A 15822-nucleotide genomic window follows, 5' to 3' on the forward strand; every position below is an offset into this window, starting at 1 on the left:
ACTGATAGTACTGACGTCATAGGACTGTTTGAAGATTTAAATGAAAGCTTATTTGTCAAGCATGCAGAGTAGTTCCCAGGACATAGGGCATGGTTAATCCATCTTCACTGTACTTGTATGTACCAAGGTCTCATCACAAAGGTATCTTTTGTGCTTCTGAGTTTTAGTTCTGGCTCAAGAAATATATATTAAACAATAATATCACAAATAATTGTTTAACTACCATGATGATACCTGTTATGAAAGAGAAGTTAAGAGTTGTGAGAGAGTTGATATCAGGAGACCTACCTTGGTCTGAAGGTCAGAGAAGTGACATTTATCCTGGGACCTACAGAGTGAGCAGGACTTAGCTAGTAATGGAAAATGGCTTCTGACAAGAGGCAACAGCCAGCCCAAAGACTTTGGGAGAATAAAGGAACTTTGTAACTCTAGTTATTGGAAGGGAGTCAGCATCTTTGGAGTGGAGGGGAAGACATGATAGGGAGACATGATTAGGGAGAAAGATCGTGTTCATCCTTGCCCACTTCTTGTTAAATTGAAGTTGTAGAGGATATGGCATGCATGCATGCTAAATTGCTTCAGTCATGTCTGACTCTTTGTGACCCCATGGACTGTACCCCTCCAGGCTCCTCTACCCATGGGATTCACCAGGCAAGATTATTGGAGTGGGTTGCCGGGCCCTCCTTCAGGGGATCTTCCCAACCCAGGGATCAAACCCACACCTCTTTTGTCTCCTGCATTGGCAGGTGGGTTTTGTTTTGTTTTGTTTTACCACTAGTGCCACCTGGGAAACCCTAGAGATATGGCATATGAACTAAATATTTAAGAAGGGGTCAGATTTGGTTGGGCTCCCCTGGTAGCTCAGCTGGTAAAGAATCTGCCTGCAAAGCAGGAGAGCCTGGTTTGATTCCTAGGTCAGGAAGATTCCCTGGAGAAGGGATGGACTACTCACTCCAGTATTCTTGGGCTTCCCTGTTGGATCAGATGGAGAAGATCTCCCACCTGCAATGTGGGAGACCTGGGTTCGGTCTCTGGATTGGGAAGATCCCCTGAGGAGGGCATGGCAACCCACTCCAGTATTCTTGCCTGGAGAATCCCATGGACAGAGGAGCCTGGTGGGGTGCAGTCCATGGGCTTGCAAAGCGTTGGACACAACTGAGTGACTAAGCACAGCATAGATTTGATTATACAGAAGTGAATGGTTGCTGGAAGAAAAAGACATGGCCGTGGAGGGACCAGTCTGTGATCCCTTAATTGGGGTGCAGAAATAGGGACACGGGAAGCCAGGAGCCAGTAAGCGTTAATTTTTGCTAACAGAGAAGGTTGTTGTGGTTGTTTGGTCACTCCGTCGTTTCTGACTCATTGCAGCCCCATGGACTGTAGCTTGCCAGGCTCCTATGTCTATAGGATTTCCTAGGCAAGAATACTGGAGTGAGTTGCCATTTCCTTCTCCAGGAGGTCTTCCCAACTCAGGGATCAAAGCCGAGTTTCCTGCATTGGTTGGTGAATTCTTTACTGCTGGGCCACCAGGAAAGCCCAACTGAGAAAGTACAGAGGTGATAATTAGATATGAATAAGATAGTAAAGAACACAGAGGCCAGGTGCTAGAAGGCTCTGAGTACTAGGCAGAGAAGTTCTGATTTTGGTATTTTTATATTTTGGTATGTAATTACACATCCTCCAGGCTCTGGATAAGTAGAATGCTGGCTAAAAGTTGTGTTTTAAGCATACTGTTCCAGCAATTTTGGGGCAGGGTAAGGATGGAAATGGAAGGGCAAAGAAAGAGAGAAAATGAATTTTAATTTTTATTCAATTAGGGAGATATTCATAAAAATCTTGATGAAAGACATGGAAGGCTTGAGTGTTGCTCATACATGCTAATCGCTCAGTAAATATTAGTTTTTATTCATTCAATTTATTTTAAAACAAAATAAAAAGAATTCAGTGGTTTAGTCACTAAGTCATGTCCGACTCTTGCAACCCCATGGACTATAGCCTGCCAGGCTCCTCTGTCCATGGGATTTTCCAGGCAAGAATACTGGAGTGAGCTGCCATTTCCTTTTCCAGGGGATCTTCCTGACCCAGGAATCAAACCCAGGTCTCTTGCATTGCAGGCAGATTCTTTACCGACTGAGCTATGAGGGAAGCCCATAAAAAAGAATTCAGTAAGTGCCAAATGTTGTATCTCATAGAAGCAAATTGTTCCTCCTCTTATCTCTTGTAGTATCTACTGTAGACCTTGAATGTGCCAAAGCTACATTCTGTGGTGTGCTGTGATCATTTATGGAAAAGTTTGGCTTGTCTGTAGACACAGCCTCCTATAAGACAGAGACCAGGGAAGCTATTTACTTCTGACTCTTTCACATCACCTCACATTTTCTGCCTTTGTTCGGTCTATTCTAAACCCCAAACATTTCAGATTAAGGAATTTTAACTCCTTTGAGATCTGATAGGCGTAGTAAACTCAAACTTTCAATGCAGCAGCAGGTAGCTCAGATTCCTGCACTTTTCAGTCACTGAGTTGGGTATGACTCTTTGCAACCCCATGGACTGCAGTACACCAGGCTTCCCAGTCCTTCACCATCTCCCGGAGTCAAACTTGTGTCCATTGAGTCGGTGATGCCATCCAGCCATCTAATCCTCTGTTATCCCCTTCTCCTCTTGCCCTCAATCTTTCCCAGCATCAGGGACTTTTCCAGTTAAGTCAGCTCTTTGCATCAGGTGGCCAAAGTATTGGAGCTTCAGCTTCAGCATCAGTCCTTCCAATGAATATTCAAGCTGACTTCCTTCAGGATTGACTGGTTTGATCTCCTAGATATTCAAGGGACTCTCCAGCACCATAATTTGAAAGCATCAATTCTTCGGTGCTCAGCCTTCTTTATGGTCCAACTCTCACATCTGTACATGACTACTGGAAAAACCATAGTTTTGACTACATCGGCTTTCACTGGCAAAGTGACATCTCTCCTTTGTAACATGTTGTCTAGGTTTGTCATAGTTTTTCTTCCAAGGAGAAAGCATCCTTTAATTTCTTCACAAATAGGGCCAACTCTTATCTTTATTGAAGGAGGAGAAAGTAAAACTTTCAGTTTAGCCCTGAACATTTATCTGTATTTCTTGTCTATTTGTAGGGGGAGGGGGTCAGTTTGACCAGTTTTTTGTTTTTCTTGTTGACTTCTGTTTTCCAATGTTTTAAGTTCATATATAAATGAAGCAATCTATAAAATATAATAAGGTCAGTCTGGAGACCATAAAAGTCATCTACTCTATGTGTCCTGAAGCCAGAGTCCAGGTGTAGACCATCATGAATGAGACTGGCAGAGAGGGATTCTATAAAATTCCACACAAAATTTTGTAGGTACTTAAAATATATATATTTTTCACGAGAGAGAGGATCCATAGAAATTGTGAGGTTCCCAAAGGGGTCCACGACTCTAAAAGTATAATCCAATGCTTATTAAACTATCATGTTTTGAGGACTAAAAAGGCACCATCCCATTGTCTCATTAAATGTCCTTGGGGAAAGTCCCATTCTAGTATCACGCAGTATCTACAGACAGGAAGTTCTTTCTTGAGTCTATCCTAATCCTTTGGCACCTCCCTCATCATACAAGCCCTTGGTAAATTCAGTGGAAATAGCAAACAGCTGCTCACCAACACCCACCCCAAAGAAAGAACAAGACATTTCTCACATATCTCAAGCTGCCTTAAATGTTCTTTCTTTGGCAAAGAAGAAAAAAAAGAAATATATTTTTGGCCTCTAAACCTTTTCCCACCCGTGTGTATTTCTGCAGAAATGTTATCCATATGGTTCCGACTGCTTCCTCCGTAAGTCATTAGGAATGCTTTGCACTGAGAACTTTTCTGATGACCAAAGAGTCTTTGGAGACTTTTAAAAATGCCCCCTTTAGCCTTTCTTCATAGAAACAAAGCTGCTAAACAGAGCCAAATGGAAATGAACTAAGACCTAGAAAGGTTGAAGTTTTATTCAAAACTCAGAAACCATGAGGCTTGAGTGAGTCTTAAATATGTCCATGCAAAGCCTTCATCTCCTCTTCTAGGTACAAGAGCTGATAAATACTCCATTGGCCCAGAGGATGCCATGGTCTCAGACATTTAAGTTGATATTTAGCGTTGGATGTGGTGACCCCATTGAATTCTAAGCTCTTTCAATCACCCTTAAGCTTCCCCATTATTCCCAGATGACACAGTGAAGATTTTAGAGTCAATTTAGGTGTGGAATTTCTGACTCCATCATCTACTACCTGTACCTTGGCATACTGTTACCTATCTCATACCCCAAAACCTTTTTTAAATTGTGAAAGATAATATAGAGATGCCCCAAATTAAATGCCTGATGCACAGGAAAAGTTCAAAACTTCTCTTTCTCCATTTTCTCTTTCTCTATAACAGTAAATGGAATTTGGAAGGGTTCTGTGTTTCCTGAGGGAAATAGTGACGTGCTTGGTACAAGAGAGGATGATAGGAAAATGTCCCATAGTTTAGGTCCCCTTTTCCTAAGTCATCTGGACCACAGCCCATCTTGGGAATTTGATTAAGACAGAAAAATTAAAAGGAATTAGTCGGTACCTTGGTCCTTCCTGGAAGGTCCTTCTCTGAAGCTCCCTAACTAGGTGTTTCAGACTGATTTCAGAACTGCATTCCCAGCAGGGCTGCTGTAGCCTAATATGACTTAAGGTGGGATATTTGAGCTGGAAGATCATGGAGAAGCAGAAAGAAAGAGAAGAAAATAAAAAAAAGAAAGAGGGGGTAGCAAGACACCAGGGGTTGGGGTGGGGGAAGAGGAGAGGTAGAAGAGAACAGAAGAAGGAGCAAGCAATAAGAGAAATAGGAGATAGTGACCTGGGGCTGCATATTGACACGGATGGGAGAAGCAGTGTGTGTTGTGAGTGTATTTCTTTGTGGTCAGGATCAAAGACAGGGCTGTTTCAGGAACCACGGCCCAGGATCTGAACCTGAGCCAAAAGCTGAGGGAAGAAGAGAATTGTCCAAGCAAAAATGGGAGAAGTTTCTACCAGGCAGAACCAGAAAATCCCTCCCCTGGTCAGTGGCTGGAGAGCTGTCCGTGGTGCTGACTGCCCGTCCTTTGGAGCAGAGAGGAGAAGGAAGGAGGAACTTTGAACTGGCTACTGGTCACTCTATCTCCTCCTTCCCTCCTCAGTCCTGCACTTCTCAGACACAGGCTCACTCTCTTTTCATCTCTTTTCCCTTTCCACCTCGCCAATTAAATATTTTCTTCTCAAGTTTTCAATTCCTCACTCAAGAATGTCCTTTCCATTTTGTTTCAAGACTCCTCTTCCTCTAATTAATTCACTAGCCTCTAGATCTTTTAGGTCTAATCATCACATCTCTCTCTTATCACCCTTTGGATAATAATAAAATTAGTAACAATAGCAACTGTAGTTAAAGGTAGCATGCTTTGAGCACTCAGTATGTGCCAGGGAGTAGTCCAAATTTTCTTAGATATATGAACTCATTTAAGTATTACACCAACCATGTTAGTTGGTAGCTCTATTTTCCTATTATACAGATGAGGAATTAAGACTTAAGAGGTAAGTGATTTGGCCAAGATCACATAGCTGTAGGATTCTGACTTGTCTAGAGCCAGCGCTTTTGCTGAATCTGGTTTCCTTTAAATTTCTCATCAATTTTTCGTTATTGTTCCCTGCCCTTTCATCTGGTACCTTCATCGATGCCAACCCTTGCCTCGGCTTCCAGGGACTTCAGGAGCCCTCACTGCTGATTTGGTTTAAATTTTTTAAAAAAGGAAGCAAAGTAAGCAAGCATACAGAATATGCACTGTGTGAGAATTCAGATTGTGTTCTGGCCTTCGTTTCTACTTTAGGAAGAGGCCCCGGTGTCAGCAGCCCCAGCCGGCATCTCAGACGAAATGGGGAGTCTTTGGTTCTGTGTATCAATGCCTTAGCCCCCGTATCCTCGCCCCTTTCCTCTCTCTGTGGTATGGAGAGAACTTTGCGTCTCCTCAGCGTCTCACTCCTACGTCCTGCCCACGTAGAGAAGCACTCGCTTAATTCTGGGAGGTTACACGGGCTCGTGCCTACACATACAGAAAAACAAACAGTCTTAAGTACTCAAAGAGAGGCGCTAGATACAAACGGACCCACACGGGCACCTCCCCAGACAAAACCACACTCGGATAGTTACGCACCGACACACAAGCACCCGCATACCCAGAAACACTCGGATACTCGCGACGCGCACAGCTCCAGACACGCTGAAGAGCATCGCGACGCGGGGGTCTGCGCATACACGCCACATACAGTCCCTCCGGGTGCACACACTCGGAGACGCGCCACCCTAGCCCCGGACCCACGGGACTCCCTGGGGGCTCTGGCTTCAGCCCACCCAGGCCGCCCCTCCCTCCGAGGAGGAGGCCTCCCTTCCTCCGTCCTCTCTCCGCTCCTCCTCCTCCGCCTAAAGATGCACAAAACACTCCTCGGAATAAACCCTGGCTCCTGGCTCCTCCCCGCCCGCCCCCCGGCAGCCGCTCCCCCATTCATTTTCGCCCGTCGCCGGTAAGTCCCTCCCCCCGCGTAGCCCGGCCTCCGCTGCTCCCCGCCCGGAGACCGCGGCGCACTTGGACTTCCCTCTCCATTCGCTAGCCGCCTCGCTCCCGGGCCCCACGGCTGCGAACTGATCTGGCGCGGGGAGGGAGGGAGGAGGCAAGCGCAGGCGAGCGAACGGGCGAGAGAGGGAGAGAGCGAGCGAGCCACCGCCGGGGAGCCGGGAGGCAGAGGCAGTAGTGACCGCCTTCCGGAGCCGGGATTCATGCCTGTCCTCGGGACCAGCGAAGGGGTCTTGACGGCTGAGTATGAGCCAGGCTGCTAGGAGCCAGGGACCCCCACGCCTGCAGTCCCCGCGCCGTTCCCGGTATGCGAGCTGGACGCAGGGCTCTCCCAAGTTCCCTCGGAGCCGAATAAAAAGCGTCCGCCCGCAGCTCTCCGCCAAAGACGGACATTGACTCCAGGTAAGGCAGCGCCGGGCGCCGCGCCGGCAGCCCCGCTGCCCTTGGAGACCGCCCGGGACCGCATGCGGGGCGCCCCCGCCCGCCCGGCCCCTCCCCCTCCCTGCACCCTCCCGCGCTGCCCTCGGCCGCCCCGCCGCCTGCGAGTCGTCGCGGGTCCCCAGGAGGGAGGGGTGTCTCCGTATTCTGGGGCGCAGAGGGTTAAATGCGGGTCTCAGTAAGTGGCGTGTGTGTTCCCAGCGCGCTCCCGACGTGTGTACCATGGTGAGAACTTGATATGGTGCTAGTGTGTTTGCGTGTGCGGCGTCGTTTGCGTTCGATGCGTGTGTTTGTGATGTGTGTTTGTGTGTGTGTGTGTGTGTGTGTGTGTGTAGGGGAGGGGTGAAGAGAGGTCCTGTAACCTACTTAAGGCACGATGTGTGTGCATGTTTGTACGTGTGTGTTTGTATGTGCGCTCTTGCCTCTTTTTAATTAGGTCTCTCCGGCACACAGGGAATCGGATCCTTGTTTTAGGATCACGTAGCCATCGGGAAACCCGCTGTGGACTCCCTCTGGGGCTCTGGGCTTGGGATTTGGCGAGGATTCTGGGAACCGGGATGGTACCTTATTCAGCCCAGTGTTGGTACCCTTGAAGGAAGATTTCTCCAAAGGATGGGGATCTGCTGCACTTGCACTCACCGTTTAATATGAAAGAGAAATGGCCAAACTGAGGCAATGAGACGCTGTCACTTTAAATCCCACACTGGGCAGATTCCAGGATTCTGGTGGGAATTTGGAGTCACTGGGTAGTGGGTGACGAAAGGAGAGAAGTCATCTGTGGACTCATCTGGGGCTTGGCAAGTCCGGGTAGAGTCTACCCTGCCTCTCTCTGTTTGTAATCATAACAGCATTACAACCCCTCCTGCTTTTGGTGCTCTGGGGAGGATCTGGGCAAGTTTGCATGGATGCCCCTCAAGGGAGAGGAGAAAGGGCCCTCAGGGACTTGCTCATCCATCATAGCTACAGAGAATCGCAGAAGAAATCTCATTTGGGGGCAGCTCTGGGAAACATGGTAGGAGATGGATGGGGCACTTTCCTAAGACAGGTCCGTCATTCCCTTCCCCATTCCAGGCTTGGGCAGTCCCAAGAGAATCTTTTCCTATATTGTGCCTCCTCATAGCTCCCCTGGGCTTAGGAGGGTACTGGGAGAAGGCAGAGAGGCAGTGTGTGTGTGTGTGTGTGTGCATGCAAGTGTGTGCATCTGTGTGTGTCTGTGTTTCAGTACTGAGGGAGACCTACAATTTGGGAACTGGTTGTGGGTGGGGAATTCATGGTGGAATGTGGCGGTAATTGACTTAAAACTGCTGCTGATGTGCACCTCGCAAACTGCCAAGGGCACACGGGTGGTGGGAAGAATCTCAGTAAGAAAGACAGTCCCTCTTTCCTCTTTCCTCTTTCCTCTGCCTCCTAGGAGGCGGCCCCGCTAAGTCCCTTGGCCTCCCTGGCCAGGTCCTGTTAGGCTTGGATTCCAGGGCCAGCCATTGATTTGATTCCCGGATGCCTCTTAAAGGCTTGCCCTACTCAGCAAAAAATGCTGAGTTTTACTGCTGTTAGCATGGCTTCCAGACTCCGGCAGCTGTTACTTTCCCAAGGTAAGAGGCAGCCATTCAGCTCTTAGGCAGTGAGGCTCCAGAGGACAAGGGCTGAGGTGCTGGGCCACAGCCTCTTGTCTGCCTCAGCAGGAAGGGGCTCCTGAATAGGCCTTCTAGGGGGAAACATAAAAATATACTTGTCTTAAATACTTACATGTATTTATTTCTCTTCCGGGGAGAGATAAAAGCTAACGTGTTTGCAGGAACCTGCCCTGGCGGGTGGGGGGCGGTGCTACCTGCAGGCACGTGCAGACACCCTGCTCTCTGGTCAGAGGCTGATGTCTCAGGCGGAAGCCTTCACACGGCCACAAGGAATCTGCTTTGGGAAACTTGGGTCAGAGCAGAGGTCCCCGGTTCACTTTGCTTGGGGTGTGGGAAGGCAAAAGAGGAGACCCCATGTTAGGAATTGCTCTCATCTTATTTTTTTAAAATACGTAGACAGTCAAAGCTGGAAAGAATATTAAAGAGCAGACAGCAGGAGTCTGCAGCTAGAGAGGACGTGAGAACTCCCCAACCTTCTCCAATGAGTTGGTGGGATGGCCAGGTCTAAAACCTGTAGTGCCTGACACCCAGATCCATGTCCTTTCTTCTCATATCGCTCTCCACCCCGACCCTGCCACCACGCTCCCATCCAAGGTAATCACTTGTCTTCCCTCATCAAACTTCTCCTTTCAGAGATGCATTTCAGAGCTGCTCCATCTGGAAACATGACCTGGAGAGAAAAGGCCCAATGCTTTAATCACAGTCCCTATTAGACAGACAGAAACACGCACACACACACACACATTCAGAAAACATACATTCTTTCTCCAGTGCCTTCAGAGAATTACGGACAGCCAGAGACCCATACTGACCATGCCTAGTAGACAGAAGCCAGCAGAGCATCTGGACTGTACCTGAGCTCTTTATTAAGAAATGCTTTGCTTTACAGAAAGCCAAGTGTCCACCCATCTAGTGATGCAAATACTTCAGGCAAATTCATTTCTTTACATTAAGGAGACTTACCTCTATACAGTCATATGTATTGCCGTCATAGGAGCATACACAAGCACACACACATACATGCAGTCACCTGGACACGTGCAGATTCAGAAACCCTTTCTACTTGCTAAATTTCCCAGAACAGAATTGCAACCTCCACACCAAATTGCATTCCCCTATGTGAAAGCATCACCCACACAAAGACTGGGACTTATAGTCCCAGGGAAGGGGAAGTGTAAAGTCCTATGAAAGATATGCTCTTAAGAAGTCAGGATCAGGCCCAAGCAAAAGTGAGCTCCCGGACTTCTTGGTGCTTGGTTTCGGGGTGCAGGTGAGCATGGAGGGAGAAAACAGGAGTTTCAGGCCCATCTGCAGTAGAGCCTTTCCACACAGGCTTTTCTGGGGCTGGATGGCACTTTAGCTCCCAGAAGGGGGAGCTGTGACTCCATTTCAACCATGAAGAAACAGCTCAGAGATTCCAAATCAGCTGTTGGGCCCCTGTTGAGTTTAGACAGCCCAGCTCAGGCTGCAGCGAATATATTTGAAATTGTACAGGCAGGGACCCTAGAAACACTCTCCCCTGGCCACTCCAAATAAGACATCTCCTCTTAATGCTTACAAGAGTTTATGCTTTTTACTGGAAAGTCCTCTATTTCTCTGGAAAGATCTGTGCCCAAGGGGCCTTCGGTTGTGGGAAGAGGCAGTTTCCGATTTGCATCCTCTCGCTTATCCCCCTCCCAGTTCCCCGGATGAGATCACCAGTACCTATCGCCTGAACAGGCCCCCAGGGTTAGACACATCTGCTCTTCTTCCCTCTTTACCTCCCCCCTGCTAAAATCTAAAGATGAACAAATTGTCCACTAAACTCCAGGTACTCATACTATAGACAAGACGGGAGTCATGTGAAGAGGACAGGTCTTCAAATGTCATTCTCCAAATAATTCCCCTCATTGTTCTCCATTCAAACCCCTTCTGCAAGGAATACCTCTGTCTTTCCTCCATCTCACAACGTCAGCCTCACGTTTTAAAAAATCCTACCTGTATTTCAACATGCAGCTCAAATGACTTTTCCAGGAAGTCTTCCCCACAGCTTATTTTGCAGTTAATCTCTTTCTACCCTGTCCTTGCATATAATTTTGTCTGACACTCTGTTTTAGCTTGCGTCTCTCCTCGCCCTGTCTCCTAGCTCTTTGGGCCTGCATCTTGCTTGCCCTCTTCAGTATGGTCAAAGATCTCAGGAGCACCTTTTGTCCCCAGGAACTGACACAGGGTAGTTGTTCTAGAAACGTTTGCTGTTACATCTGAAGCCCAGACTCATCAGCAGCTGTAATTTCTTTCTCTCTTTCTCTTTCCGATAATTGTTTCATATTCACTCAAAGCAATGCAATAATGGCTTCAACACCACACCCCCTTTGCCAACGATGTTGGGACACCAATAATGATACACAGGCCGGTAAACTTCTGTCCTTCTTAGAAATGAAAATTTCCCTGCTGTGTTCCAGGGTCTTTAGTTTTGTCCTTATTTAATCTTCCTTCTCACCCAATGAGACAGATACAGCCCCTTTTTTACAGAAGAGGGAAATGAAAGGATGGAGCGGGCCCTCCACGCATCCGACAGAACTATACGTTGAGTCTAAGACCCCCTTGCTTCGGCATCTCGGCCTTTCCCAGTGTACTGCTGAGTTAATGGTGGCCATCGTGGACGGCCAACAGGGTTGGGTTGTTCACTAGATGCCAGGAAGAGTTGGGGGGCATATCATTAACTCTTTGAAATTGATGTTTCATGATGTATTCATCAAGGAATCTCAGTGTTTTAAGATTTCACTGTAACCAAATCGTTCTCATCATTCAAGAATTAAGAATCCGTTTTGTAATAACCATAACACGTGGCCACTCAGCCTCATTTCTAGTACTTTTGGCAATAGTGACTTCTTTGTCACACAAACCAGCCTATGTTGTCCAGGGAGAGCTTTGTTGAATTGTTTTCTCACCTTGACACTAGATCTGTCTTCTGTTCACGGGTCTCTAAAACCGTGCAATACAAGTGTAATTCTCTTCCAGTCTTATAACTGCAAGTATTCCCTTTCAAACTGGATGGGCTTGTTTTCACAGCCTTGTCTCCTGTACTATCCATTTAGGCCTCTCACCAAGCTGGATGTTGTCCTAGGCATTGTCTAGTTTATCTTACTTACAGTGTAAGCCACAAAAAGGAGAGGGGAAATTGAGCGAGGATTAAAAGGAAGGTTCATTCACGTACTGATTTGGCTAGTATTTATCGGCTGCCTACTATCTTTCAAGACTTGCTGTAGACCCGTGCTGCCACAGAACTTTCTGTGATGCTGGATAGGCTTTCCACGCTGTCCAATATGGTGGCCCGTAACCACAAGGGACTGCTGAGCACTTGAAACATGGGTAGTGTAACTGATAAATGGGTTTTTAACCTTACTTGAGTTTTATTCGTTTTTAAAATCTGAACAGTTGTATGTGGACAGTGGCTACTGTATTGAATAGCGCAGATCTAGACATGAGAAATGTAGCATCAACATGGTCCTTTTCTCGTGGAGCTGATGATCTAGTGGGGAGAGATTGCTAACAGATGAGTAAATACATAGGCAAGCAGAATATAATTTCATATAATAGTAAATATCATGCAAGTAAAAACTGGGGCTAATAGGCTAGAAAGAAATGTAGGTCACAGAACTTTAGGGTCATCAGGAAAAGAACCTCCGGAGAGGGTGATATTAGAACTGAGATTTAAATGGAAAGGACCCACCCAAGCACGTGATTATGAGGGGAAATTCTATCGAAGGCAGAGAACAGTGATGGTGTCACTAGGCGGGGTCAGCCTCAGGAAATTTACGGGATGGTGGGACTGAAGCTTTTGCCTGAGAAAGAGAGCATCATAAGATGAGAATAAGGTAGGGAGAGGCCAGATCACAAAGGCCTCATACAGGGTGAGAGGCAAGAAATGTAGACATCTCCCCTTTGAAATCTCCCTGCCTAGGAAGTAAGTAGTCTGAGGACCGCGCTGAGGAGAGTTTGGAGATTGACAGAGCTCGTCGTTACGTATTCTCTCTGGGTTTCCATCGTGTCCATTTTTAATCAGTCATTTCAGTGAATGCTTCTAATCTTAATTCCTAGTCCTGCTCTGAGTGCTGTGAACTCTAGAAATTCCCAAATCTAAAGGGAGGAGGGGAGGACCTGAAGAGGGAAAAATGGCTAGAAAAGGAGGAGGGGGATGGATACCTGGGGAGAAGGTAAATTGAAATGAAGTCTGATGAAAAAGGATGAAAGCTATAGTCAGTTAGGATCAGCAAATATTTATTGCATCTCTTGTCTGGGAAAGGCCTTGAACAAAATGGCTTAGGGGGTATGGTGATGAAATCTGCCAGGATTAGACGAGATCTGCAAATCCATAAGTGATTGTCTTTCATGGGGGACTGATTATTGTCATTTCAGAAGTTCTGGGAGACTTTGCAGAAAGGGAAGATTCAAGGAAGACACAGAGGTGGTGATGGTGGGAGGAAGGAGGCTGTGACTATAAGGTGTCAGAGATCAGAGACGATATCTTTTCGTTTTATGTCTTCATTAACTCCAAGTCTCATATACTAAGACCACAGGGACTCAGGGTACCTGATTCTAGTCCTAGCTCCCACCACCATGTATCTGGACTACCTTAAGAATGCATCTGCCCTTCTCTGACCTTGCCTTCTGCAAACTGAGAAGGACCATACAGTGGCCTGCTTTACAGAAGGGATTTGCTCAGCTTTATGGAAATGGTGCATGACGAAATTCTTGCAAAAGCAGAGAGAGAGACCCACACATGATAGTCACGCTTCATCATAAGGTACAGATGTCTTCTCAAAAGCAAATCAAAAAGAAGTCATGACTCAGGGCACAGATTGTGACTCAACATAAGGTTGCTGAGTGGGATAGCTCTGCCTTTCTTGTAACGCTTAATATCGGAGTGATTAAGTGGTAGCATGAAACCGGCTGTCCTCTTGGAACATGGTAGCCTAGAAAGGCCGCCTAGAAATCCATAGACAGTCCTTGCTACTGAGGGGGCAGAGAAGACAATTAAGAAGATAATGAGGCTGAGGGAAAAGTGAAATTAATTTCTTTTTGCATGTGAGGGTGAAGGGGATCTTTATTTCTCAAAGGAACTATATGTTGGAGATTGCAGGTGGCCTGAAGGAGAACACACTGGAAAAGACAGGCTGTGGGAAAGTCAAGGGTGGGAAACCGCCTGGCCTGTCTGCTGCCCACAGGCGGGCACCCATAGGAAGGAAGGCCTGTGGCGGACATGGAAGGCATCGTTCTGAACAAATCTTGTTCTCAGTTTGTGGAGATTTTCTCACGGGGTGCAGAGCTATACACAACAATGTCAGGCCATCTTGGGAACAGCTAAGAGACGGTGTGCCCCCCAAGGGTGAGGAGGTAGATGCATAAGGCAATTAACAAAAGCAAGATGCAGTCGTTTTTGTGCAAATTGCAAAGGTCGGAGCAGCGGGGCTCCCAGTAAATGGCCCATCTGAACAGCTAGAACCGTTTGTAAGGGTTAACCCAATACTGGCCCGCAGGGGTTTCTGAGATATAATTTATCTAGCCTTTCAGAGGTCCTGCGAATGAGCCAGTGGGAACCTCTCTGAGAAATAATGGATCCAGGGGGTATTGTGGAGCCGCCGAGTTACAGACTACAAGCTGATTCAGATGGAGGGAGGGCAGACATTTAGGATACGATTGCTCTTTAGAGAGCTCCCGCTTCTGAGTGGTCAGTTCTTACACATGTGAATTTCTCGTGGGCCATGGGATCCCTAGAGATTCCGGAAACCTCAAGATCAGTCTGGAAGAGCGTCTGAGCACTGTGGCAGAGACTCTACCTTAAGTGTGTTGGGTTACACAGTGGTTGATAAGCTGAAATTCTCACAGAATTTCATGGGTTCTGAATTTACAGGTGCATGGTAGGGGAAGGACCCACACAAAGCCTTAGCTGACACTATAAAAACATCTACACAAAACAGAGGAATCATTAAAAAAAAAAAGAAAATCAGCACTTCCGTGTATTGGGAATTCAGAGAAAGATGGAAATGTATATTACCCAGCAGGGGCTGGTAATATGGTTTTTCTGTTGGGACAAATTTTGGAAGCATGACTCTTTGAGATGGCAGTGGGCCTCATCATATGCCATTGCCAGGGGTAGATGAGGCTAGGTGGGGAGGGTGGTGTGGCTGAGAGGGGTCATCAGGAATTTTATTCTGAATGCATATCAGCAGGACAGCATCATTCAGAGTCCAGTGAAGCCTTACAAATGATCCCTGAAAATATTTCTAGATCAGCCGGAATTTTACCTGCCCTCTCCTCTCATTTCTAACGGTGGGAATTATGCATTTAGGCAGAGCCTAGGATGGAACTGGAGGAGATCTGGAAGGGTCTTCACCCACAGTGTTCAGAGATGGCTGAAATGTCACAGTGAGAAAGCCAGTGTTGAAGTGGAAGAGTGTGTGTGCCAAGCACGTCACCAGTTCCTTGTGCGGGGACGGGCGCTCGATGTAGACGTCCTGCCGCATGTTCTCAGCAAGCTCGTGCATGAGCGGTATCACCGCCCATTCGGCGCTCGGTGCAGGGTTGCCGCTCAGTCGAGGCCGCGCACGGAGCCAGTCGCGTCGAGGATTTGTACTATTTCTGCCCTGCTGGAAAGTGCAGTCGCTGGAAGCTTGGTCGCCGGATTTTGTGCCACCTCTGCCACTGGCTATCCCTGTGACCTTGGCCAGATTACCAGTCTATTTTCTATGCCAGTCTCCTCATCTGTAAAATGCGGGTAGCAGTAGTCACTCTTCATAGAGACATTGCGGGGTTTTCATGAGTACAATGCCTGACAGACTATCACCATTATATAAACGTTAACTATTATGACTGGTTTTTTTATTATTACTCTACCCTGTTGCACTAGATGAGGTATTGCCCATGCCTCAGGTTTGTTCCCCAACTGGAAATGTTCTGTAGGAAAGAGATTATCCCTAGGTTCGAGGCACGACCTTGCAAACGAGCTTTCTCAATCGTCTTTGCCAATCCTGTCCCCTAATGTGGCAATGTGATACCGGCAGGTAGGGGAGAGATGAAGAGAGTGGGAAAAGGCCAAAGATTCAAAGTGATTGAGGCAGATTTTTAAATTCTTTCTGTCACCGTGTGTCCGAAACCAGATAT

The 15822-nt window shown here is 47.1% G+C and overlaps 1 protein-coding gene across 1 annotated transcript in view; it reads left to right on the plus strand.

Annotated features, from left to right (window-relative positions):
* The first annotated feature begins 6669 nt into the window (after window positions 1-6669).
* BRINP1 (bone morphogenetic protein/retinoic acid inducible neural-specific 1) overlaps window positions 6670-15822 on the plus strand; it is a 197182-nt gene continuing 188029 nt past the window's right edge. Inside the window, exon 1 of the mRNA XM_010848430.1 lies at window positions 6670-7009. The gene's annotated coding sequence lies outside the window, so the exon portion shown is untranslated. The remainder of the gene's footprint in view (window positions 7010-15822) is intronic.

This window comes from Bison bison, unplaced genomic scaffold, assembly GCF_000754665.1.
Source record: "Bison bison bison isolate TAMUID 2011002044 unplaced genomic scaffold, Bison_UMD1.0 scf7180017864266, whole genome shotgun sequence".
NCBI classification, from domain to species: domain Eukaryota; kingdom Metazoa; phylum Chordata; class Mammalia; order Artiodactyla; family Bovidae; genus Bison; species Bison bison.